The 26,593-nt window shown below is 39.8% G+C and overlaps 1 protein-coding gene across 1 annotated transcript in view; it reads left to right on the forward strand.

The window, feature by feature from the left end:
* Positions 1-12,643: 12,643 nt before the first annotated feature.
* Positions 12,644-26,593, forward strand: part of Ak6 (adenylate kinase isoenzyme 6) — a 200,408-nt gene continuing 186,458 nt past the window's right edge. Inside the window, exon 1 of the mRNA XM_080273525.1 lies at positions 12,644-12,695. The gene's annotated coding sequence lies outside the window, so the exon portion shown is untranslated. The remainder of the gene's footprint in view (positions 12,696-26,593) is intronic.

Consider the following 26,593-nt stretch of genomic DNA (forward strand, 5'->3'; position numbering starts at 1 on the left):
TGAACGGCGACCATATGAAACAGTTTATTATGACATGTGGTCTAATGTTATGCACAGACACAACACACACTTTGAGTACGGTATATTTTAAACAGACCTCCCAAACGTGTTTGGTGTTTCCTGTACCTATTTTCCCTGATGCAGTTTTCTGTTTATATAGATCCTAACTTTGGATTACCGTTTATTATATTGGGCTGATAATGTGGTACTTTTTCCTTTATTGTTTGTTGAATATTGGTAAGCATTTTTTTTAACGTCAATCCGACTCAGCTATACGAGTAAATTTAATTGCAGATAACTGTCCTAGGATCAGTGACTGATACCTTTAATCAAGAACTCTTGATACCCATGATATTCACTAATTTAGCCTCCAAAGTTCACAGTAATACAAATGCTTACATGCTGGAAGATTTTCCTCTAAAATCCACTCTGTTGAACACCACTTGTTCTCTAATCCTCATTTTTTTTTTTTTTTTTCTGATTAAAATACATAGCTGTTGGCTGCTATTAACGATCCATTGTCTGTATCCTCCCCATTTTTTTGTGTTTAATATCGGGCTAAAGCTGGTGTTTCCTTTCCTCTGTTTTACACAGTTATATTGTTCGCAGATTCCAGAGGTCATTTTTCCTGAAACTTCGTTCTGGTGGTGGTTATCTTCCTAGTATCCAATTAAATACATCAATTGTCTTAATATTTCCCCTAATTCTATTGATTTTCAGCAACTCTTTTACTAACTTCATGAGCAAAGTACAGCCTCCACAGCTTTCGTTTCTCAAGTTATGACTATAGTAGGATTTTTTTTTTTCTTTTGCTCACGACCACTTTTGACTCCCATAGCCTTTTTCACCAGTGCAGCTTATGGCTGATGAATTTTCATTTTTTTTTTTTTTTTCGCCCATCCTGAGGGTTCTTCACTAAGCTGAATAAAATCTGATTCTTAGCCTGACTGAAAAGATTAAAAAATGTATAGAGTAGCTTGTGTCTGTACCCGTTAACGCGAGCATCTTGGTAAATACCCCAACATAGATGGCAGCCTGTTTATATCTCAGCTCATCCTTGCACTTCCTCTGTCAGCCTTTCCTCTGTCACGCATCATTTTTCATAATCTTTTTAAACTGGGCTGTTGTTCCAATAAAGCTTTGAAATCATCCCAGGAAGCAAGGTATGTAGCCACATATCACTACATTTTAAGAAGCCTTCTGACTGCATTTGACTTTTGATTGAATGATTACTGCTACAAACACATTGGCTCAGCGATATTACATTAGCCTCCCAGTCTACATTGCCCTGAGGCCAGGTTTAAATCAAGCTATGACATTTGAAGTGATTGCTGGCAGCACGGTTTTCATGTGCTGGTACTGCGAATAATATGTTAGCAGAGTGTCAGTTGTCATCACTGACAGACAGACAGTGGCACACACAAACAGTAAATGCAACACTTTGACACTCATACACAGAAACTCCCTCAGAGTAAAGCCGATACTGCAGCAGATCTCATAAATTGATACAGCAACATGATACAGCTCCCATTGCTGGAAATTCTCTAATGATTAGGACACAGTACGGGAGCTATCCCCTCGGGAATTAAAGTGTGTTTATCCACTGAGCTCTAGAGACTATCTCCGCCGCGAGCGTATGACTTTGGCCACCATATTGGAACACCAGCACTCTAATTCAAATACTTTATTTCCACTAAGCAGTGGTTATTAATAAAGATACATTCGTCGCTTATAATACAAAAACATATGTGGATTATGATTTTTTTTCTGCCTAGTTCAACGAATTATTATCTGCTACATTTACCCATTGAGTATAAAACAACGCCATAGGTTGTTGCAGTGCACAACTTACCCTTTATGGCACTAAGGCAGAGAAAGGTAATGGCAGAAAGAGAAAAGATAGTGTGGTATCAGCGTTGAAATGATAGTGTTGTTGAAGCTGTTTTACGTCGAAGCAGTGGTGTTGAAATGATGTGGGAAGTCCTTAGACTATCCATATCATAAAACCGAATGTCCAGATTGATAAAGCCCGGAAGAAACATGGAAATATCTACAACAGAGTGTGAACAGAAGAGAAGCGGACATGGAGAGAAAGACTGGAGATAAATGGGCCCCTTTTAGTGGCCTCATTCATGTAGGGATATTGGGGAAGAGTCTTCCCGCCCCACCCCAGGGACAGTAATGTTACAGAATTAGCAACAACATATATTTCTTGTGAAATGTAACGCCATCTCTCTTCGATGAATTCCTGTGGCCATTTTTGTCTCCGTAAGGCGGTGGCTGAATCGGTAAAGAGGCGGCCTGCAGTCCTAATGGACCCAGGATCGAATCCCGGCTGGGGCAGGGAACAGTTTAAGGATTTGAATATCCTAAAATGCAGACTTTCCTGATCAACCAGTTGACCCGCCGACATGTAAAAATACCCCCGCTAATACCAATACACCAATCCTGTATGAGACTGCCCTAGCATGTATTCAGTATGGATGGTGGGTGTTAGTGCCGAAGTGGTGACATGTGGAGGTGTAGGAGGACAACTGAGCTTTGGGATACGTCACTGCCCCCGAGAAATAGGCCTTGAAGCCTTTTCCCAGAGTCGGACACGTAAAAAGAAAAAAAAATGCAAAGTGGACCATGGCACTACATTTTCCGGGATCATCAGCTGCTTTCAAAAACCCACAGAGCAGCTCAGTACAAAACGCGGGAATCAGGCATGGTATAACATGGCTGCTGCTACACCAGCGCTTCCCTGGCGGCGGCTACATAAATTACTTGGTGCTACCCATGAGAAAGCCGCTCCATACTCTAGAGCTCAGTGGTTTCATCTTACTCACCGACATGATCTTTTTCGGTGCCCTCTAATTAGTGACACACATACACACACACACACACACCTTAAATGTACTCCGCAACAAGGTGGCTTCTTTAAGGTACCACATCAACCTACCTCAACATGGCGTGCCCCAAAGCACTGTAAATCTCTCTCTCTCTCTCTCTCTCTCTCTCTCTCTCTCTCTCTCTCTCTCTCTCTCTCTCTCTCTCTCCAGTATGTGTATAAATAAATATATATATATATATATATATATATATATATATATATATATATATATATATTTATATATATATATTTATATTTATATATAAATATTTATATTTATATATATATATATTTATATATATATTTATATTTATATATATATATTTATATATATATTTATGTATTTATATATATATATTTATATATATATTTATGTATTTATATATATATTTATGTATTTATATATATATTTATGTATATATATATATATATATATATATATATATATATATATATATATATATATATATATATATAAACACCAACCATACAAAACCTTTTTTCATGTTTAGCAGTTTGTCTTTTCCTTCTTGCTGGATGTTTGTTGTCATTCTTCCTGTTTTGAAGAATGATGATTGTTCTGAACCAATATGCTATCATCCACTCACTTTGATGCCTTGCATTTGTAAAATTTGTTGCATAATCTTTCTGACCATTATTGTCGTATCTGTTCGGATACTACCACAGTGGTGTTCTAGAACTCTTTCTCAGACTCCTTTTCGTCCGTCCTTAAGAATATCGGTGAAGCATTTCATATTGTACTGGACATATCTGACCATTGACAGGTTATATAAGATATATGCGTTTCCAGTATCTTCTCCTTCTGTCTTTATTGCCTATATGCCTCTTTCATATTCTTTCTAGTCTGGGAAGTCCACCACCCTTCGTCTGTTGCTGTCCTTTCATAAACCCTACGCCATTTAACAATAAAAAATATTGTAAGTATTCTTAGCTTAATTTCTGACGCATCGACTCTACACTTCTTCACTTGCTTTTCCAAGTGTTTGTCATCAGAAAACTTGCTGGTTGAGGATTTATCGGGTGCACCAAACTTAGCATCAGTTATTATTTCTGACAGAAGAAATCACTTCATTATTTGTAACTACTCAGAAACTTAATTTCCCTGAAGGTTGTCCCCATTCCTTCAGCAACATACAGCTGTGCTCTGCTGTCATAATTATTGTCTCTTTTCTCCAATACATTTCTTACAGAGATCACATTACAGCATTTGCCAAATCTGAGAGCTTGAATGTGCTAGACTGGTTGTGCGAGATTTTCATCTCCAAATTTCCGTTTTCTGTATTCACCTTTATCTAGAATTCTCATGCAGTGTGAGACTTTCTACACAAATCTTTCAACAAAGTGGAACCGTAACCATGTCGAGCTCTTCTCGTTACACTGTATCCCCTCCATCTCTTTGGCAAGGTACTGCGTCACTGTTAGTGCCATTAATATAATACTCCACGTATAGTATAATGCTTCCCCTTGAAGACAGGTATACAGGTGATATCTGTCTACACACACATCTTTCCTACCCAGCTCGTGCAGTAAGTAACCGTTTTTTTTTTTTTTTTTTTTTTTTTTTTTTTTTTTTTTTTTTAATGAACAAAATCATTGGAGGACGTATTATTCTCTCTCTCTCTCTCTCTCTCTCTCTCTCTCTCTCTCTCTCTCTCTCTCTCTCTCTCTCTCTCTCTCTCTCTCTCTTTTCTTCCCACCCTTGCAGCAGCATAGTCGTTTCGGTCCGTTCACTGCTTTAACCCTCAAACCTCGGAAAATCTTGTGGCAAGTAAAGTTACCCTTGAGGTTTAACAGTTATCTGAAACTATACGTACAAGAAATTGTAGAGTTCTTGTAAACAAACATCACACTATGAATGGTGGAAATAAGTGTATAGCCAGGTTGGGTGAGAAGGATTTATTCTTACTCAGAAAATCTAGGTTGTCATCTGAAAGGACAGTTTTAATGATCATACTGAAGTTTATTATACCCTATACCAGTATACAAGTAATTTTTCCCAAGTGTTCAATCACTGTTCAGTTTTAAAAATCCCTCGCCTATGTAGTGTGCATTTTCATCGACTATTTGCATTGCCATCTGTCTGTACCGGTTCGTTTAATGAGTTGGGTTGTTGATGTCATATAAATTGCTACCACTTATCCACTTAACTGTCACTGTAACAACTGTATTTAAATCTGGGGACTTGTGTAAGTTCTACTGGCTGGTGTTTGTACATAATAGTTATTTCCTATGTACATACATTTTTTTATGTGGTAGTTCAGCTAGGAAGCAGAGCCTTGACGCAGTCGGAAGAAATGTTAGTTTTATATATAGCACCGACTGATTTATAATGTCTTGAATGGATGTAAATTCTTTTTACTGTCGTTCATGTGTTGAGATCCTACATGCTGGCTCTGGTTTGTAAGTTGTCCTCACTTCAGTTTGTGTCATGTATGATCCCCAGAAGTTCTAGCTAGTTCCCTGTGTGGTACCCCAACCTTGGGATGCTGTAAGGCAGTTTCAGCAAATACCGAGTACTGTGTCGTAGCTGAAGCTGATGTGTTTCATCACAGTGGTTCAGGAGTAAGATGAGGTTGTTGCTTGTAGTGGCCTTCCTTGTGTTGTAGTGGCGCTTTGATGTTAGCAGGAAGCACAATACAGTCGGACAGGAAATTACCACCACAGAAGCACGAAATACGAAAATCGTTTTGATGATGGAATGGGAACTTGCAAGTGACTGAGCATCCAATAAATTGCAGGTGTTTGCTTATGAACATGCCAGTTTTTCTTTTTAATCTTATTATCGACTTTGTGTTGCTAAATCACGAAATGTTCCCAAACGGTGTCAGTGTTAACACGCCTCGTTTCTTTCACGTTTCTGTTATTATTTAAGCGGGTACTTAGTAGCTGTTGAACTCGATTGTTATGTAAGTTATACACTATAATACTTAAGAAAAAGAAAAAAGAAAAAAAACATTACTACCATGCAGCGGTTGTCAGCAGGATGCCCTGTCTTTAGGTTATTTTTATTGCTGAGAGAGAAGTTTCTTTGAAAGATATTGTCATGGTTGCTACAAACACCTCCAGCTGATGACTAAAATTTTACTGTACTATTTTCTCTACCATCATACTTTTAGAGTGTACTATTATTTGATAAATATATATATATATATATATATATATATATATATATATATATATATATATATATATATATATATATATATATATACAGTATATATATATATATATATATATATATATGTATATATATATATATATATATATATGTATATATATATATATATATATATATATATATATATATATATATATATATATATATATATATATATATAGAATATTAATAAAATTATGTAAAAGCTCAGCATTCGGTAGTGACAGATTTCGGTGATTTTTTTTTTTTTTTTTTCAATCATTGAAGTTTTAGCTTATTAATGTTCACATGTCCGTTATGAAGCTCTACAGTTCGAATTAGTAGCAATGAATTTCCGGTTTTGGCATCTTTTATATTGCATCTTTGACTTACTATAATATCAGTAAATTATAGTAAATGTAATAATGTCTCGGAGAATTATAATGGGGATGCAAAATTTATAGAATGATCGTTGACTTTTTGGTAAATTCTTAATACCTCCATGTCATACCGGTATCTATACGGTATATACTGTACACAAGATATAGCTGCAAGGACATGTTTTGATGACTTTTGCTTTCAGGATTATTGTACGGAATTGTCAACATTTCTTTCAGAGATGAGGACGAAAATGTGAAAGATTAAGGACGGGCCCTGTAATATATATCTGCTCTAAATATAAATCTGTTATATTTTTCTACAGTTTATAAGTATAGTTTCAGGCACATCATTGGAATTTTTCAAACACTAGATTTGCAGGATAGTAAAAAAAAAAAAAAAGAAGAAGAAGAAAAGGAAAAAGAAAGACTAACATCTTTCAGTAATTTATTAATTGTATACTGAATTGAAAATATTTGACAATGATTTTGTTAGGTGATATGAAGTTGGCGGCAGACAAAGCCTGCCTGTGTCCTGGGTCTGATGTTTATGTACAATGATATTCATTTGTATTGGCAAGAAGGTTGTTGTTGGAATCACTGAAGTCTATAGCATGGTGAAGCCATAATATGGAGTACATATTGTAGTCCGACTAGCCCTGGAAGGCATAAGACTTTACGTTAGATAAACATAGTAGTCTAGTTTATTACAATACAGAGCTTGTATGTTAGTTCCTCTGTGCTTTTTGTTTTTATAAGTTCCATGGAGAATATTATATTCATTGTTGTATATAGTATATAGGAGTTTATGTCATGAAGTACCAAAATGAAGAGGCAACGCCCTTCAGAAACTGAGAGATGTGCCGTGGTATCACATGGAGACTATATTTTCTGTACTTAAGTTACTATTAGCTTGGCATGGTCGTCACTTTGGCTTGCCATGTACGGATATACACCTTCGGCTTCTTACATGCTGGGACAGTGTTAATGGAGTATTGTCCTGAATTTGCTCTCATTCATTGGTGGTCTAGACAGGGTATACAATATTAACGTAAGCTGTTACCTGTGGTTGAGTTAGGCTTTCAGATGGGGGAATTGTATTTGGAGGAGGAATGGTTATGAATAGGAGAAAGGGTAAGAAGTAGCATAAGGAAGTGAAAGGAAGCATCAGAGGGAAAAGGACAGAGATATATGCTTGGTGGTGTTATATCATCTTATATTTACACAAAATATGTACATAAATTTACCCAGAAAAGAATTGCCAATGATCTCTATTAGTACTTTTGTTCTGTCGTAGTGCCTACGATTTGTATCTGTTGTACCTCACTCTGAGATGACAGGGATGAAAGGGTGATGAAAGGAAGTGACAAGACTAAGTTACAGTGTCTCAGAATTGTTACAAGTGTCGGAGGCTGAGAGGAGCCAAGCAGGAAGGCTCGGTTGATCTCAGGACACTTACTAGATGTACGCCTTGTGAAATATTTTGTTAACGTAGCCACTGCACGCCTCACTGCCAAGCGACGTGCATCTTCAAGTGCACGCATCATATTCGCCTTGGGGTCATATTACACATCAAATGGAGAGGAGTTACACATGCATTTGTACGCAGCATTTGATTTGAATACCCAAGTTTGTGTACAATGTTTCACAATATATAAAATGTTAAAAAGTGAGGAGTGGGGAAAGTGGATGAGAAAAGTGTAGCTTTCGATGTTGTCATATGTTGACTGTACGCAGCCAAAAATAAAATGTACGAGCTACACTGTGTTTGATATATAGTATTATTGATAGCGTGTTGTATAGTATGCTTAATTTATTAGTAACCGCTTCAGTCCGAAAATATCTTTTAATTTTATTGCTCTTTTATCTCCAGACGCCCTAACGTTGGCATAGGAAAGACTTTCCGGACTGGAGGGGTTAATGTAATGTTTGTAACTTCTCACTACTAAGGTGATCTGAGTAAAATCATCTGGCACAAGGAGGAATAATATAAAATAACGTCTTCGGATTGGAAGGATTAATAGCACCAAGTATTCTCCATAGCCTCGAAGCGACAAAACGTTTTTGCTAACAATAAAATCGTCTGCTTGTCGCAACAAGAAGAAGAAGAAAAAAAAAACATACTAGGTAGATGCGGGACCATATTGGGCTTCATTAAAGTGAAGCAACATAAGGGGCTTGGCTAGAGTGAAGGAATTTGTGTGTGAAAATCTTGGGGAGCTGCAGTGAAGCAGCACTGGAGGTTAACTAGTGAAACAATTTTTGTGTGGAAATTCTTAGGAACTAAAGTGAACAATAAGGAGCCTCTCTAAAGAACAGCATCTTGAGTCAGAAAAGCCTCAGTGTGTGACCGACTGAGGCTTCAGCATCTGAAAAAATACCAGAGGATGTGTCAGCTTCAGCATCTGAGAATCTACCTTAGGGTGTGCGCATGCTTCAACATTTGAAAATCTACCAAAGGATATGTGTGTGCTCCAGCATCCGGAAATCTACCTTAGGGAGTGTGTGTGTGCTTCAGCATCTGAAAATCTACCAGAGGATGTGTGTGTGCTTCAGCATCTGAAAATCTACCTTAGGGTGTGTGTGTGCTTCAGCATCTGAAAATCTTCCATAGGATGTGTGTGTGTGCTTCAGCATCTGAAAATCTGCCTTAGGGTGTGTGTGCGCTTCAGCATCTGAAAAGCTACCTTACGGTGTGTGTGTGCTTCAGCATCAGAAAACCTACCTTTTTGGTCCGTCTGTCTGTCTGTCTGTCGTACTAACTCCAGACGGTTTTATTCAGTTCGAGAAGCTTTTCAAACAGGGATAAGATTTAGCCATCAGTAAGCCCTTCACCAGTAGATGATCTCCTTATCTGAATAAAACTTATGATAGCAACAAGTACACATCCTCAGACTGAAGAGGCTTAGGTTACTGGTGATTATTTCGAATCCCTTCACTTTGAGAGGTCTTCCGAGAGCTGAAAACAATCGTCTAGAGGCGGCAGGACGAAAATTAAGACTCAACATTCCTACAGAAGTCCACTACGGTAAACAAACAAACAAACAAAAAATAAAATGACCTGAAAAATTGGTAGACTATGAAATCGCGGTGCCGCATTTCAAGTATTTGTATGGGTTAGCAATGACAACTAATACAACTTAAAAGGTATATGAGAGAGAGAGAGAGAGAGAGAGAGAGAGAGAGAGAGAGAGAGTACAAAGCAAAACAAACAGCAACAGACTTGTTGGTCCTTTTGCGGCTGCTTGATATAGGTTATAACTAACAAAACTATTCTATCAGTTAAAGACACGGATAGAAATGCAAGGAAACTCCTCCCCTCCCACGATGCCCTCCAGCCGGAGCCGGCAGGAACTATACCTCGTGCCAATTAATCTGGCCAGGCATGTATGGCAACACTGTTCCTGCCGAGATTCTGATTGCTTGGAAGTGTTTGTTCGATTTCGTTGTTGCTAAAACTGATACTCTCTTTATTACCAGATGTGATACTGAGTTTGTCGACAATACAATCATCAAAAGCAATAAGAAATTCGTTATATACTTAACAACAATGAAATTTGCGTTTGAAGATGGAGATATGAATCAACAAAGTAATTTAACAGTCCAAATCAAGGTCAGCATTCGAACAATTACTTCAGCTCTCCGACACTCCTTAATATAAAAGAAAATTAAGGAAACCTGGTTAATCTAAGCATTGGTATAACACACATTTAAATTATAAGATCAGTCCGCATCCTTAAATCGTGCCACAACTCTGAATAATTAAAAATTCTAATGAAAAGACGAGTTCTCCGGGGAGGAGGGTTTGAAAAAATCACGAAAATCAAAGTAGGCTAAAGGAAAACAATTTCATTATATTTCCTCTATTATCACAGTATGGACTGATCTTGACATTTAAATATACATATAAACACACACACACACACACACACACACACACACATATATATATATATATATATATATATATATATATATATATATATATATATATATATATATATATATATATATATATATATATATATATATATATATATATATATATATATATATATATATATATATATATATATATATATATATATATATATATATATATATATATAATATACTGTATATACTACAAAACTAATCAATAGTGAACATACTTAGCTGGAGGTTAGAAGACATATACTTTTCCAAGCAAATTCTAGAGAATAGTACCGTATCACAGTTTACTACATTGGAGGGCAGTTGTTCTGGACATATAATTGCAATCCTATTAAGGAAGAAATGTTTAGCTTCTTGTGGCTGAAATCGTTTGCCGATAATTTTGTGCCCATTACTTCTAGTATAAGTTGAGCTATCAAGTGTGAAGTACTTATCAGTAGCCACTGTCCTGGCTGAAACAACCACTTTCAATAATTGAAACCCTCTCAAGTGGGGTTTGCGGGGTAAATGGGGAGAGAGAGAGAGAGAGACTAGGAAAAGGAAAAGATGTGGGTGTCGAGTGAGGGTATGGAGTACCAGTTATCACGGAGCCCTGCCAATGTGCCAACAATACTGTGTTCAGTTGCACGTCATTTATGGTGCCAGCGTGAGAGCTCACATGGCTCCTCAAAATACATGAAGAACATACTCGTACTGTTCAGTTCTTTGACATCGTGCTTCTTAACTAGAAAGACTGGTGTAAAAAAAACTGACATTGGTCAGAGTATAAATAACTGAGTCACCAGTAGCTTATACTGGAGCATGAACAAGCACCAGAGAAACATAAACTTTGGCGTCTGTCATTAATTTCACAGGGCAATCATCGTCATTGCATGATAACTAACACTCGCACAGTTTGACAGCATGGACGGGGTATATGCATCACATTGTACTTACAAAATATTTTATTACACAAGCTGCTAGACAAAATAATCGTGTTCAAGACGCCGGCAGCTTTGGCTGCATGCCTAAGTTGGCTATAGAAGAGGGGATAACCAGCTAAGATTAAGGACATAAGAGTGCTGCATTCTAACTTGTGCTCCATTATCTGAAAAACTTTGTATTCAAATTGCGTAAACCAGACACGAATAACTATGATGTTAACAGTGAGCTCAAAATACAGGTAGTTCGGGCGAAATCGGATTGATTTCATTTCACCCTAGTATTAATAAAGTGTCTTGTATTTTAAGTCAGATCTTTGTCGTATCATCATAAACCCGATGTTGTCCTCCTGCGCCTATGTATATTTCCACATATCAAGTCAGTCCCCCATTTATTTAACCTCTGGTGTAGGTGCTGTCTGTGACGCGCGGATTCTGTATTGGGTAAATGAATGAGTGTGAGGGTAGGATGAGTCGTGGAAGACCAAGAATATGGATGAACAATGTACTGTACGTACTGTATGTGTGTGAGTAAACAAGGTATGGAAGTTGAGGAAGCATAAGAACCAACAGAGGACAGAAACGGATGGATGAAGCATGTTCACTACAGTATAGAGAGGCATATAAAATAGGTCGCACCTTTTTTTTTTTTTCTATCCAACAGTCGGCGGATTAGCTCTGTATCACAGGCACTCTGAAGCGTTATTTTGTGTGGATCTTGTGTTTATGAGATGTAGGCAAAAATCTGGGGGTATTGAACAATGAATGGGTGTAGTTCATTTTTATTGAGCACTTTATTGATAGTTTCTGGATCCATTCTGCCCCAAGTAAGTGGGAAAGAGGGTTAGGATGATGATAATGATCATGGTAAGTATGTATTTCATACCCATGTCATGTTAGTGATGGTACGGTACTTAGTTACCCTTGTCATCAATGGCAACGAAGTACTGCTGAATAACTTGTTTGACTTAAAGTGTTTGTAAAAAATGATTAAAAAAAAAAAAAAAAAAACGAGAAGGAAAAATACCCATGCCTGCCCAGTTGACCTAAACGAAAAAGGTGGAAGATCTCTGGGCAAAAGTGAAAACAGGTACAGTATTCCAGCAACAAAAGTGCAGTGAAACAAGTGGATTAGGTTATCGGCCCACCCGCCCACCCCAGCACACTACCGGCACCAGCATTACCAGCCCCACGCCATTCTCACACCACTCACCACTACAGAACGCCAGTATCCACCCACTCACCCACTCATTAACCTCTCTCTCTCTCTCTCTCTCTCTCTCTCTCTCTCTCTCTGCCATTAATACAGAACACCAATATCCACACACCCACTCACTCAATCATTCATTCCCTTACCTAAATTCAGAAGAGCACACCAACATCTGCCCATTCACTCACTCACCTATAGACCCATTCACTGGCTCACGAGTACAGTATGTAGACCTCCTTACCCACTTAATCATTCATACCTCCACTTACCCACCCCTACTCACTCTTTGACTTATGCCTTAGGCCTGCCCTACTGACTCGTCTACTCATGCACTCACTTCCTGATCTAGGCCTGCTCCACCAGCTCACTCACGCATTCAAACGCCCATCCATTCTTACTCGCTGCACAGCTCATCCACCATCATATTCTACTTGATCACTTACTTATTCATTCATTCGTCGCATTAACAGACCACGATTCATCCACTCTGCGACACACTTATTCACACACTCGTTCCCTCCCTCCCCCACGCCCCCTAGCTCACTCACACACACACAGACCTCACGACTGACCACTCACTCACTCAGTTACAGCAAACCCAACTCAATCACCCACACTCAGTTACAGCACACCCAGACAGCATTCATTCACCCACCCACTCAAATTCAGCCCAGCACACCAACCAACACTCACGCATTCACTTACTCAATTTCCTCTCTCTCTCTCTCTCTCTCTCTCTCTCTCTCTCTCTCTCTCTCTCTCTCTCTCTCTCTCTCTCTCTCTCCACAATGTTCAGTGGCGGATTACATTCTTTCATCTTATAGGCTAATTATTACTGATAATAAAGTTACCAGGAACTTAAATACCTGATAGTTTATACTTTTCAGAGGCATCACAATAGGTATCACACCACAGTGATAATTTATTTGGAGATGCCTGGACTCAGTGATTTCAAGTATTTGGAGGAACGAATACGATTAGGCCATGAAACACTTACCTTCTGATCTGTCTGTTACTTCCGACTGGAACAAAAAATAAATATCTTGAATGTCTGCGACAATTAATTTCGCTGTTCTTACCGCCCACTACTGTATTTTCTAAAAGATTATCCCCTTGCCCTCAACAACACACACCTCTATCCTTCATACTCTCTCAAAATGTCACTTTCGTTTTTAAGTTATTTTTGCAGAGAAATCTAAATACTTATCGTACAAAATGAAATTCTGAGAGAGTGTGTGTGTGGTGAGTAGAGTTCGTGCTTTCTTTAATAACTCTGCACAGTAGATACCTTTGTACCGGAGTCTTATTCTCTTGTGTGAAGTGTGTGACTCTTTTGTGTAGCGTGCTTGTCGCATATAACTCTTCTGAAGAAAATGGAAATAAGAATGAAAATAAATGTAAAAAAAAAGTTTCATTAACCCAATCCTTTCACGTTCATCGCCGCCATTAAGTCTCTCTCTCTCTCTCTCTCTCTCTCTCTCTCTCTCTCTCTCTCTCTCTCTCTCTCTCTCTCTCTCTCTCTCTCTCTCTCTCTCTCTCTCTTTCTCTCTCTCTCTCTTTCTCTGTCGTCGTCGTCGTCGTCGTCATCGTAATGCTGTATCAGTTTCTTATTTTACACTTTTACATTACACACAGTTCTTTTGAACTCTGCATAACTTGCACTTTAATGTGGGAATGGAACACCCGTCTACCAGCACATTCTCATCTCGTTTCTCTCTAACTTTAATGAGAAAAGTAGCATGTATTCTCAGCACTTCATATACACAACCGTCATCATCAATGAAACAGTCTTCCAGATTGTAACTATTTCTTCCTTATTGCAACTTACAGCCTTTCAAGCGCAATGCGTTAAGATATCTGAAAATAAATGGATTTTAGCTTTGCTTCTTTATTTAACTTTCTCGCTTTTTTTTGGATTTCGGCCTTCACTTTTTTATGGTAAATAATTAGCTTTACAGCAGCATGTAGCACCAGCGGTTTCATAATTTTCTACTTTTCAGAACAATGGAATGTCTGTTTGATTAACACTAGTTCTCATACAAAATTATTATCGGTTCCTTGCTTCATCCGTACTTTTCAGTAGATAGATAGATGTGTGCACACACACACACACACACACACACACACACACACATATATATATATATATATATATATATATATATATATATATATATATATATATATATATACAGTAAACTCGATTATCCGTTGTAATTCAGCCAAGACCAACGCCGGTTAAAGCAAAACACTGGATATTGCATATTTGGCGCAAGGTTTAGATGCCAAGGATGTAGATGCCAAGCTAGAACAGCAGAAGTATGAGGTAAGCAATGTCATGGAGTGCAGACAACATGTACACAACCAGCTGAAGATTAGGGAAGGAACAGTAATGGAGTGGACAGCATGTAGATGACCAGTTGAAGCATGTAGACGGCCATTTGAAGATAATTTGTAAGAGAATTGAGGCTGTAGAGAAATATTGCACTGCTAAGCCTCAGGTCAGTATACAGGAAGCATATGAAAAGAACAGACAGTGTATAGTGAATCTTGACGAATTCCAAGCATCTAAAGGTAGCATTACAGGGCTGAATAATCAGAATCCAGAAGTTTTAAGTTCTGACTTAATTATGAAGCCCCAGTTTTTAGGCCCCAAGCCAGTGAAGTGCATGGCTATACTGGGGATCCAGTTAAAAAGAAACCTTAGGAATTTGATGGTTGAGTATCTTGGGAAGTTTACCGAGCACAGTTTGAGTTACTGGCTGATCAGAATGTTTTGGATGACAGGCAGAGGGCAGAGCAGCTTGCTGCTAGCCTCAAGGGTGCTGCAATGGAAATTCTGGGCCAGATGTCAATAGAGGAAAGGAACATTTATCAGTCCTTAGTAGAAGTACTGGCGTGCAGATATTGAACCATATACCAGATTGAAGTTTACAGAGCAAGATTCTGAAGCCATGTATGGGCTTGACTAGAATTCCTACAGCAGCTTGCTCATGACCTGGAGAGTATGGCATACAAGGCGTACCCTGGAGCAGCACCGAACCTGTTGGCTATTCTTGTAAGGGACCAGTTCATCGAAGCTGCTGATAGTGCAAAGTTGAAAGTGCAAGTGGAGCAGGCACAACCAAGAAGCATGCAAGAAGCACTAGCCAGGGCTTTAGAATATGAGTCCTACGTCAGGTCCAGTACATCCACTTTTCAGGCAGTTCGTAGTGCAAGATTCAAGGCAAGAGAGGGGCAGGTATGTGAAGGAAGTTACTGTCACTTTGAAAAGCCAGCACATAGGAAAGAGGACTGCTACAAGTGGAAGAGGGAACAGGAAAAGACCAGAGGAGATGGCTGGTTCTGAGGGAAGTTGGGACACAAGAAGGAAGATTGTTACAAATGGAAGAAGGAGCAAGAACGGAGCAGTGCAAGGAAATCTACAATTGTAACAAAAGTGTATTGGAAATGTAGTGTGTGGCAAGGTGAGTGGCTTTTTTGACAGCTGTCTAGGGGTAGCGGAGCCTGATGTACGGTTCAAGATGAAGGCCAGAGTGATGGTGGGGTTAACTCTGGTGGAAACAGGTGCAAGTGACGTGCCGCTGTTGGTGCCTAATTTTTCCTGTGGGCCACAGAAGATCAAAGAGGGAGAAATTGTGGGACTGTGCCAGGTGGTGGATCCTGAATGGCATCAGAGGAAAGCCTGTAAAAGGAGTGTAGTCAAAGAAGATGGGTATCTGCGAGACCATTTACAAGACCTATTTTCAAGGAGTTGCCAATGCCTGGATGGCTTACAAGTACTGAAGTTGAGGATACTGCTGCCAAAGTGTGCTGACATCTTCTCCACCAGAGACCTAGACCTGGGGTGCACTGAACTGGTGGATCATTGTATAGTCACCGGGGATCACCGCCTGATTAAACAGCCAGCGCAGAGGATGGTGCCAGCTCAACGGCAAGAAATGGAGAAGGTGATGGAGAATCTCCAAAGCCAAAGAGTGATAGAAAAGTCCAGCTGTCCATGGGCATCAGCAGTGGTTCTGGTAAGGAAAAAACATGGTTCAGTAAGGTGTTGTGTATATTAGTGAGCCTTGAATGAAGTGGCAATGAAGGATGCATACCCCTTGCCAAGAATCGATGACACCCTGGATGATCTGTCAGGTGCCAAGTGGCACTCCACCCTAGACATGAAGGCAGGATACCACCAGGTCAAGGTTGCAGAGAAGGACAAGGAGAAAACAGCCTTTTCATATGGGCAGGGTTTATGGCAGTTTAAAGCGATGCCATTTGGCCTGTGCAATGCCCCAGCTACTTTTGAGCGTCTCATGGATCGCATACTGGAAGGCTTGCACAGGCAGATGGCTGTCATCTATGTGGACGATGTAATTGTTTGGACAGCTTTTCGACCACGAATTGAAGAGGCCATCGGAAGTGTTCAATGGATCCAAGCTGCGCACCTCAAGCTGAACCCCGGGAAATGCTACTTGTTTCAGAAGGAAGTAAAGTACCTGGGACACATTGTAGGCGAGGGCAGCGTCCCAACTGATCCAGAGAAGGTGGCAGCTGTGGAGAACTGGCCAGTTCCAACTTGTGTGAAGGAGCTATGGAGTTTCCTGGGCTAGCATACCTGCTATCAACGTTTTGTCAAGGACTTTGCAATGATAGCTGCACCTCTGCACAAGTTAATCGGGAAGAGCCAGACGTTTATGTGCACAGTAATCACTTCACAAAGTGGCCAGAAGCCTATGCCATCCCTGATCAAGAGGCTGCGATTGTTGCTCAGGTGTTGGTTGACCAGTTCTGTCGTTTTGGGATGCCACAAGAGCTACATACAGACCAAGGTAGAAACTTCAAGTCTGCTGTGTTCCGTGAGTGCTGCAAGTTACTGAGGATCAAGAAGACCAGGACAACCCCACTAAGACAGCAGTCAGATGAGATGGTGAAGTAATTCAACTGGACCTTGGGACAAGAACTGGCCAAGTACTGCATAGGGAGACAGACAGAATGGGACCAAAAATTACCTGCGTTATTGGTGGCATATCTGTTTGCATCCCATGAGTCTACAGGTTACACCCCTGCAAAACTGATGTTGGGCCACGAGCTGTACTTACGCATTGACTTGTTGATGGGAAGACCACCTGGTGAAGGGCTGCCTACAGACACCTCCAGCTATGCGAAGCATATACAGGGAAGGCTGGTTGAGGTAAATCATCAAGGGCAGGGAGCTCTTAAGCTTTCAGGTGAAGTGATGAAGTGCAAGTATTATGCCAAGGCAAATGAAGTGAGCTTCAAAGATGGGGACAATGTTTGATTAAACAATCCTCAGCGGAAGAAGAGACAGTCACCGAGGCTGCAGAGCCCATGGGACGGGCCTTAAACTGTGTTGGACCGCCTATCAGACATAACGTACTGGATTCAGGGAGCCAGGAAGTCTCGCCCACGGTAGTACATTTGAATCGTCTGTGGCAGTACCATGGGCCAGGACAGTACAGCTGGGACGTCTTCAAGGAATCGTGCTCTCCTGCAGCCAAGGATGTTGAGGAGGACCAAAGACGTGAAGCACAAGAGGATAGTGACAGTTTCCCAAGGAAGGAAGTGAATCAGGAATAAGACCAAGTCATTCCAGGAGGAGTGGACTCTGTGGAGGAGCAGGGAAGTCGCCGGAAGCAACATAGAAGAAGACCCATAAGTTGAAGAATTACGTTGTGTATAATTAAATGTTTAGTTTGGATTAAAGGGTTATGTTTGTATACGCTGTGTAGTTTTGTCGGGACGACAAAGGACTAGGGAAGAGGTAGTGTTGACAAGCAAAATTTTCTAGTTAGGTAGTCTGGAAGTTTCTCACTGTTTCTTGTATGTTACGTACGTGTCAGAGTTGCCAGCTGGCATACTGTGTTTGAGCGAGTTATCTTGTAAGTTGTACATTAATTTTTGTGCTCATCGTCTCTATAATGTTTTGTTTATGTGATTGTTAAATTATGTAATTTTATCTCATTTTGTATACTAGATAATTTAGTATTATGCAGTGTAAGAAAATTGGCATGTTTCGGATGTCTCCGAGTTGGTTACTGTTGTAACCATTACTCCCTCGAGAATGCGTGAGAACTGTGGAGGAGTAGTAGAACACTCTAGAATATAGGAAGCTTATAAAAGGATAGGGAAGAGACTAGAGCAGCTTCAGTCAGTTTTCAGTTCAGTTTGAGTGTAGTTCAGTGTCAGTGCTGCTAGTTAAGTTTGTATATCTCCGGTATTAGTCAAAATAGTTAAGTGTAGTTGGCAAGCATTAAGTGTAATTATTTAGATAATAAAGGCAGTGAACTTAAGAAGCCAGTGTTTATTTACAACGCCTCAGCTGGTCTTGCTGCACATCGAAAAGCTGACCATAGGAGGAACAACTCTCTGGGCAACATCCTTCCTCTACTGTACTATACTACTGCTGTTGGAGCCTGTGGCAGTGTGGGACGGCCATGTAACAATATTTTAAATAGACTGTTTTTACTACAAAAGGTGAGTAAATCATTCACTATTGTAGATAAATGAATTAAATTATCGCATTTCACAACTCACACTTAACAAGTTGACACACCAGTTCACCTCTGTTCCTCAGCTCTAACCTCCTCAGTCCTCACTCATCAGCAGTGGCGTCACCAGGGGGGGGGGCTAGGGGGGCTTAGCCCCCCCAAGTCAAGGACTCAGCCCCGCAAAAATTGCAGCCTCCCAAAATAATAATAATAAAAAATCAGCTTGCATAGTATGCTTGCAGCTCGGCATTGGCCCACCTAGCTTTCCCCCAACCCCCTACCGCCAATCCACTTTTATTCGTGCATCCATATTAGTTTAATACAATATTATTTATAGCTATATAATGTGATAAGTTATTCACAATTTACGTAAACCTATGACTCAAATCATAATAGTTATAATATATTAGTTTCCCATATACTTTTTCCAAGCTTGGTTTTCTTTGAAATATATTTATTGCACAAAGAATGCAAGATTGTATTAAATTTATCAAACTTATTATATATTTACAATATATAATATGGTATATATTAATCATGGAGCTTTAAAATTGGATTATGCAGTCTAAAATATCTGATCTATGCAATTTTTCACAAATTCGAATGTTCAGAGTATCGAAACTCGGATTGTTTGTTTACATTGAGAAGTGTCTGTGAACTGTGGCTAAATCCTGTGTTGTTTTCGGCTTTATTTGAATGTATTGGTTTCAGTGGCTGTATGGACGTTACTACGTTCCGGCATATTGCTAGCCACCTCACTTTACCTGTTCATTTTTGTTTTTACGGATATGAGATCTAGCCTATACCGTACTTTATACAAAGAGTCGGCAGTGCTTAGTTGGTTCAGTCGACACTCGACTGTCAGAACTGAATGTCATTTCCCTTTTATAGGCTGTTCTACAATAATACATTTGCGGATATCAGCCATCAGCCACTCAGGTGATGAAAAGGTCATCTAAAAATCCTCAGGGACAGGGTGACATAAGAAGTTCTTTCGCACCTGCACCTCCAAAGATGACTCAGATGAGTGCCAAGAAGTGGCTGTTATTGGGAATGAGGTGCCAGAAGCAACCCCAGATAACCCTAAAGCTGAACCCATTCAGACATGTAAGTAGCCCTATATCAGACTTTTTCAGTAGTCATTTTATGAAGCTTAGGCCAGGATTTTTTTAATTGATTTATTTTTAAATTGGCTAGGCCTAGGCTATTTCTCAGTGTTGCAAATATATTGCCCTAAACGTACAGAGTGGGAAAGTGAATGGCTTTGTTTTCCTATCACAGTACCGGTAATGGAAGATAAATCTTGGCAATTATATCTATATACATTGAGCTTCTTTGAATTATCAAATTTAATATGGTAAGTCTAAGAAACCGTTATGATACCACATAATACTAGCAGTTTAAGAAAAACTTATCTGCAAAAAAGCTTTATACAATTACCTTGTACACATTATATCATAAGGTTTACTGATACCTAGTATTAGGCCCATCAATATTCATGTGTCCTATAAGTTTCTTATTAATAGCCTGTGAGATCTTCATCTATAGGCCTCAAAAATTCCTCTAAAACTGCTCAATTTCCGAAAAAATTTCCGGGGGGGCTTACAGCGCCCCCCCGTACCCCCCAGCTGCATAGGCTCGCTTCGCTCACCCCCCCCCCTTCTACCTACACCAGGGCCACAGCCTCCCCAAAATCTGACCCCTGGTGACGCCACTGCTCATCAGTCACAGTTAGACTCCTCCAACAACTGAGACAACTCCATCTTGGGCAGGTCTGTTGCCCTTCGTAAAAACAAGCCACTCAAATCTCTCAGAGGTCAGGCTGGTTTGCAGGCAGGTTTGCTTTTCCAGAAGCACTTCTCTAAACATAAAACCGCAGATTTGCGTAAAATGTGTCACAAACGCAAATCCACAAATGAAATCACACTTCCACAATTGCGGAATTTGCAGTTTGCAGATGTGGGTGCAGAAGTGCCCAATTCTGATACAATCTGCAGTTATAATAGTACGCGATTACACATGCAATATAATTATAATACCGCACGTATATATATGCATACTCATCTTTTTAAAGGATCGTCACCCATTACGTTAATTCATCGGACTAAGTCTATTTATATAATCTCCATATAATAGTAGTACTAGTCAGTGCCATCCCACATCGCCCCTTCAAAGTATTTCATTCACACTAATTGTCAAAATTTAAGATAATGATGAAGTTCTAGGATTTTAAATGACTTTCCCACTACTTGTACATTTTCAGCCAAAAGGCTGTGAACCGTCCAATAAGCTGTCAATTTTATTCTTAAGCTTCGCCATGTATATGGCGAAGCTTATTGTTTTGGTAATTATCATTAATTAACTTTGCCATATAAATGGCGAAGCCAATTGTTTTCGTAATTGTATCATTAAGCTTTGCCATATAAAGGGCAAAGCTGAATGTTTTCGTATTATTATTTTTTTTCTTTGCACCTTTTTTCTTAGATCTTGATGATGCCATACAGGAAGGTATCCAAAGGTAACCCAAGTAGCCTACTTGTGCCATATATAAATGACTACCTGTTTTTGAAGATCATCTACTCATTTTTGCTGCAAAAATTGCATGTTTGAAATTGAAGTACCTCAAAAAACTAACTGAGATACAGCTGTTTGTTTGAAAAACCTGTCATAGAAAAGTTTGATGAGAATTTTAGTTGAATATTTTGCCATTTAGCCTAATAGAAAGTACCGGGTTCAAGTCTCCTCAGTTTTTTGTCGCACATTTTAGAGAAAACTACAAAAGCTGTATAGCTGTGGTGTCATTTTCTGAAAGAATATGGTTACATTTAAGCATACGGTTAGTCAGTTCTTGAGACAAACGTAAAATGTACTCATCCATTCTCTCACACCTTTGCCTTTAGATCTTGTTGATATTACACAACAAGCTACGTTAGGTTATTCTAATACACGTTCCAAACATGAACGACCTTGAACTATATTTAAAGATCACGGACTTGTTAATTATGCAAAAATTTCACATCTTATATACCATAGATAGTTACGGCGAGCTTCCTTATTGTGGCTACACAATAAATAAATAGGTAACCACTGTAGCTATTATTATTATTATTATTATTAAGCTTCGCCATATAAATGGCGAAGCTTATTGTTTTCATACGTATTAAGCTTCGCCATGTAAATGGTGAAGCTTATTGTTACGTCCCCATCCCACACTGCCACAGGCTCCAACAATAGTAGTTCAGTATAGGAAGGACGTTGCCCAGTGAATTGTTCTTCCTATGGTCAAGGTTTAGGTGTACAGTACGCAAGATCAACTTAGGCGTTGTAAACAAACATTGCCTTCTTAAGTTCACTGTCTTTATATTCCAAATAATTACACTTAATGCTTTCCATCTTCACTGTTTTCACAAGCACTGCAGTTATACAAACTTTACTAACTGAAATTAATGCTTAACACTTCACGATTTTCACAAGTACTGATGATGTACAAACTTCAGTAAACACTTTACTGTTTGCTAACAACACTTCACCGTTTTCACAAGTACCGACAAACTTCCCTGACACTGCACAGACACTGCACTACACTCAAACTGAACTGAAAACTGTCTGAACTTGAAATAGTCTCTTCCCCATTCTTTTATAAGCTTGCATTACTTGAGAAACTTCTAGCACAAACTCGATGAGGCAATAGCTAACAGTTACCAACTCGGGGACAACCAAAACATGCCAGAGTCTTCTTACATTATATAACACTCTAAATCATTTACCATTTGAACTTAAATATAATTAACGAGCAATCACATAAATAAAACATTACTGACAAAAAGAGCACAAAAATTAATGCATAATTCTGAAATAACTATGCTCACAAACAGCAGGCAAACTGGCAACTCTGACCCGTACTGAAGGTAGCTACTGTAAACATCGGGAAACATCGAGATGCTTCTGGACTACCTAGCATTCAAATCTCGCTTCACAACACTACCCCCTCCCTAGTTCTTTGTCGTCCTGACAAAAAACACAGTATATACAAACATAAACCTTAATCCTAATGAAACATTTAACTATAAACAAAATAATCCTTCAACTTATCAGGTCTTCTTCTGTGCTGCTTCCAACAACGTCCTTGCTCCTCCACACAGTCCACCCCTTCAGGAAGGTCTTGGTCCTCTTCGTGATTCACATCTTCTCTTGGGAAACTGTTGCCATCCTCTTGCACTTCAGCTCCCTGGTCCTCCTTAACATTCTTGGCTGCCGGTAAGCACGATTCCTCAGAGACGTCCCAGCTGTACTGTCCTAGCCCATGGTACTACCACAGACAGTTCATGTGTACCACCTTTGGGCGAGATTTCCTGCCTCCCCGAATGCGATACATTACGTCTGATAGGCGGTCCAGCACAGTGTAAGGCCCGTTCCATGGGCTTTGCAGCCGCAGTGACTCTCCCTGCTTTCGCTGAGGCTTGTATAGCCAAACTTGGTCACCACCCTTGAAGTTCACCTCATTTGCCTTGGCATCATACTTGCACTTCATCACTTCACCTGAAAATTTGAGGGCTCCTCGCACTTGATGATGGACCTCAGCCTGCCTTTCCTGAAGGTGCTTCGCATAGCCAGTGGTGTCTGTAGGCAGCTCTTCACCAGGTGGTCTTCCTATTAACAAATCAACGAGTAAACGTAACTCGTGGCCCAACATCAGTTTTGCTGGGGTGTAGCCGGTAGTCTCATGAGATGCAGATCGATATGCCATCAGTAATGCAGGTAATTTCTGATCCCATTCTATTTGACCATCTACTGTACACAGTATTTGGCCAGTTCTTGTCCCAGGGTCCAGTTGAATTTCTCCACAATCCCATCTGACTGTGGCCTTAGTGATGTCATCCTGGTCTTCTTGATCCCCAGTAACTTGCAGCATTCACGGAACACAGCAGACTCGAAGTTTCTACCCTGGTCTGAATGTATTCTTGTGGCATCCCAAAACAACAGAAAACCTGTTCAACTAACACCTGAGCAACAGTCGCAGCCTCTTGATCAGGGATAGCATAGGCTTCTGGCCACTTTGTGAAGTAGTCCATGGCGACAGATATATATATATATATATATATATATATATATATATATATATATATATATATATATATATATATAATGTTCCCTCTTTCAGTGAGTGGCAGAAGTCCAGCAATGTCCACCGTGACTTGTTTCATTGGTGCACCCATTTGGTACAGCTGAAAAGGGGCACAACCACATTTCTTGGGTCCCTTCTTGGCACAACACACATCACAGGCCTGACACCACTCTTCAGCATCCTGATGCATGCCAATCCAGTAGAACCTCTGTCACAGCCAGCTTAGAGTTTTCTTCATTCCCAGGTGCCCACTAGTGATCTGGTTATGGGACTCATCCAGGATCTCGGACCTCATCTTCTTTGGAACCACCAGTTGCCAATACTTGCTGAGGCCATTCGGTGTCTCCCACTGACGCTCCAGTAGTCCATTGTTCAAACGAAGAAGGTCCCACTGACTCCAATAGCTCTTGGTAGCATGGCTCAACCTGGAAACCCTTCTGAAGATGGTTGCACTGTCCTCCACTGCAGCTAGTCTAGCACTGGATGTAAATCTGCATCCTCCATCTGCATCCTCTCCTCAATTGACATCTGGCCCGGAATTTCCATTGCAGCACCCTTGTGGCTAGTAGCAAGCTGCACGGCCCTCTCATACTTCTACTGCTTTAGCTTAGCACCTATTTCCTCCTTAAGCTGTTGCTGTTCTTCCTTCATTTCCCCAATGAATGCATCTAGCTGTCCTTGCATCCTCAGTTGTAATTCCCCCTGTTGCTCCTCTGATGCCCCTTGAAGTTGCTCATATCGTTCTTTTTGTTCTTCACGTTGTGCCTCTAGTAGTTCCCTATTTGCCTTCAACAGTACACCTCGTGCCTGTACTAGTTCTTTGAGTTCTTTCTGACCTTCATTGTGCCTGTAATTGTTCTTTGAGTTCTTTGTGTCCTTCATTCTGTGCCTGCATTTGTGCTTGTAATAGCTTCATCATCCCCACCAGTGACACAACGTCTTCCTCCCCAGCTCAGGATCTTGTCTGCACACCCCTTTGCTCCATATCGAAGATTTGACTCACGGGAGCCGTTAGATTATCCCACTCCTGACACCAGTGTTACGTCCCCACCCACACTGCCACAGGCTCCAACAGTAGTAGTTCTCTATAGGAAGGACGTTGCCCAGTGAATTGTTCTTCCTATTGTTAGCCTTTAGGTGTACAGTATGCAAGATCAGCTGAGGCATTGTCAATAAACACTGGCTTCTTAAGTTCACTGTGTTTATTTTCCAAGTAATTACATTTAATGCTTTCCAACTTCACTTCACTGTTTTCACAAGCACTGATGTTATACAAACTTTACTAACTGCAATTACACTTAATGTTTGACGACACCTCACAGTTTTCACAAGTACCGATGATGTACAAACTTCAGTAAACACTTCACTGTTTGCCAACAACACTTCACCATTTTCACAGTTACCGAAAATATACAAACTTCCCTGACACTGCACTACACTCAAACTGAACTGAAAACTGACTGAACTAGAAATAGTCTCTTCCCCATCCTTATATAAGCTTGCATTACTCGAGAAACTTCTAGCACAAACTTGATGAGACAACAGCTAGCAGTTGCCAATTTGGGGACAACCAAAACATGCCAGAGTCTTCTTACATTATATAACACTCTAACTCATTTACCATATGAACATAAATTAATTACATAATTAACAAGCAGTCACATAAATAACATTATTGAGAAAAAAAAGCACAAAAATTAATGCATAACGTAAGAATAACCATACTCACAAACAGCAGGCAAACTGGCAACTCTGACTCGTACCGAAGGTAGCTACCGTAAACATCGGGAAATATCGAGGTGCTTCTGGACTGCCTAACTTTCAAATCTTGCTTCACAACATTATTGTTTTCATATGTATTATTATTATCATTATTATTATTATTATTATTATTATTATTATTATTATTATTATATGTCTATTGCCAGATGCCATAATCCCGTAAGGGGTGGCCATTTGACTTTGAGTTATTTGTTTTACGGGAAGGGGCACTAACTCTCCACCAACCCACTTGTTGACACGGAGGAAGCACGTATGGTTTTGTTTATATGGTTACCACCCAGCGTTGTAAATGGTTTCTTGGCTTACAGGAAACCATTTGGCTTGTCACTCAATGTAAACCCACCTGTGAAGGAAAGAAAAGCAATAAGAAGTGACAGGAAAGATGGGAGAAAGAGGAAGAGAGGAGGACAGGCACAGAAAAAGAATGATAAAGGCTAAAGAAGAAGTAGGTATATCAATTGAAATGAAACTTAACAAATTAATCACTCCTGGTCGAGATTCGATCTCGTGCCCCCGCGCTTCACACGTGCGCATGCTACCACTGAGCCAAAGAGAATATCCCCTCGTGGCCTTCAGGCAACACGGGCTTTTTATACACCCCATTACATCCCTCTTTTCTCCCCTTGGTGATTAATTTGGTGAATTTCGAACACAAAAGGTAGCGTAAGCATCGGAGGCCACCATGGGGAGGCTGCGGACCACACCGAAACAGCC

The sequence above is a fragment of the Coenobita brevimanus genome, chromosome 55 (assembly GCF_032717465.1).
Source record: "Coenobita brevimanus isolate Jiangsu-jjx chromosome 55, ASM3271746v2, whole genome shotgun sequence".
Classification (NCBI taxonomy): Eukaryota; Metazoa; Arthropoda; class Malacostraca; order Decapoda; family Coenobitidae; genus Coenobita; species Coenobita brevimanus.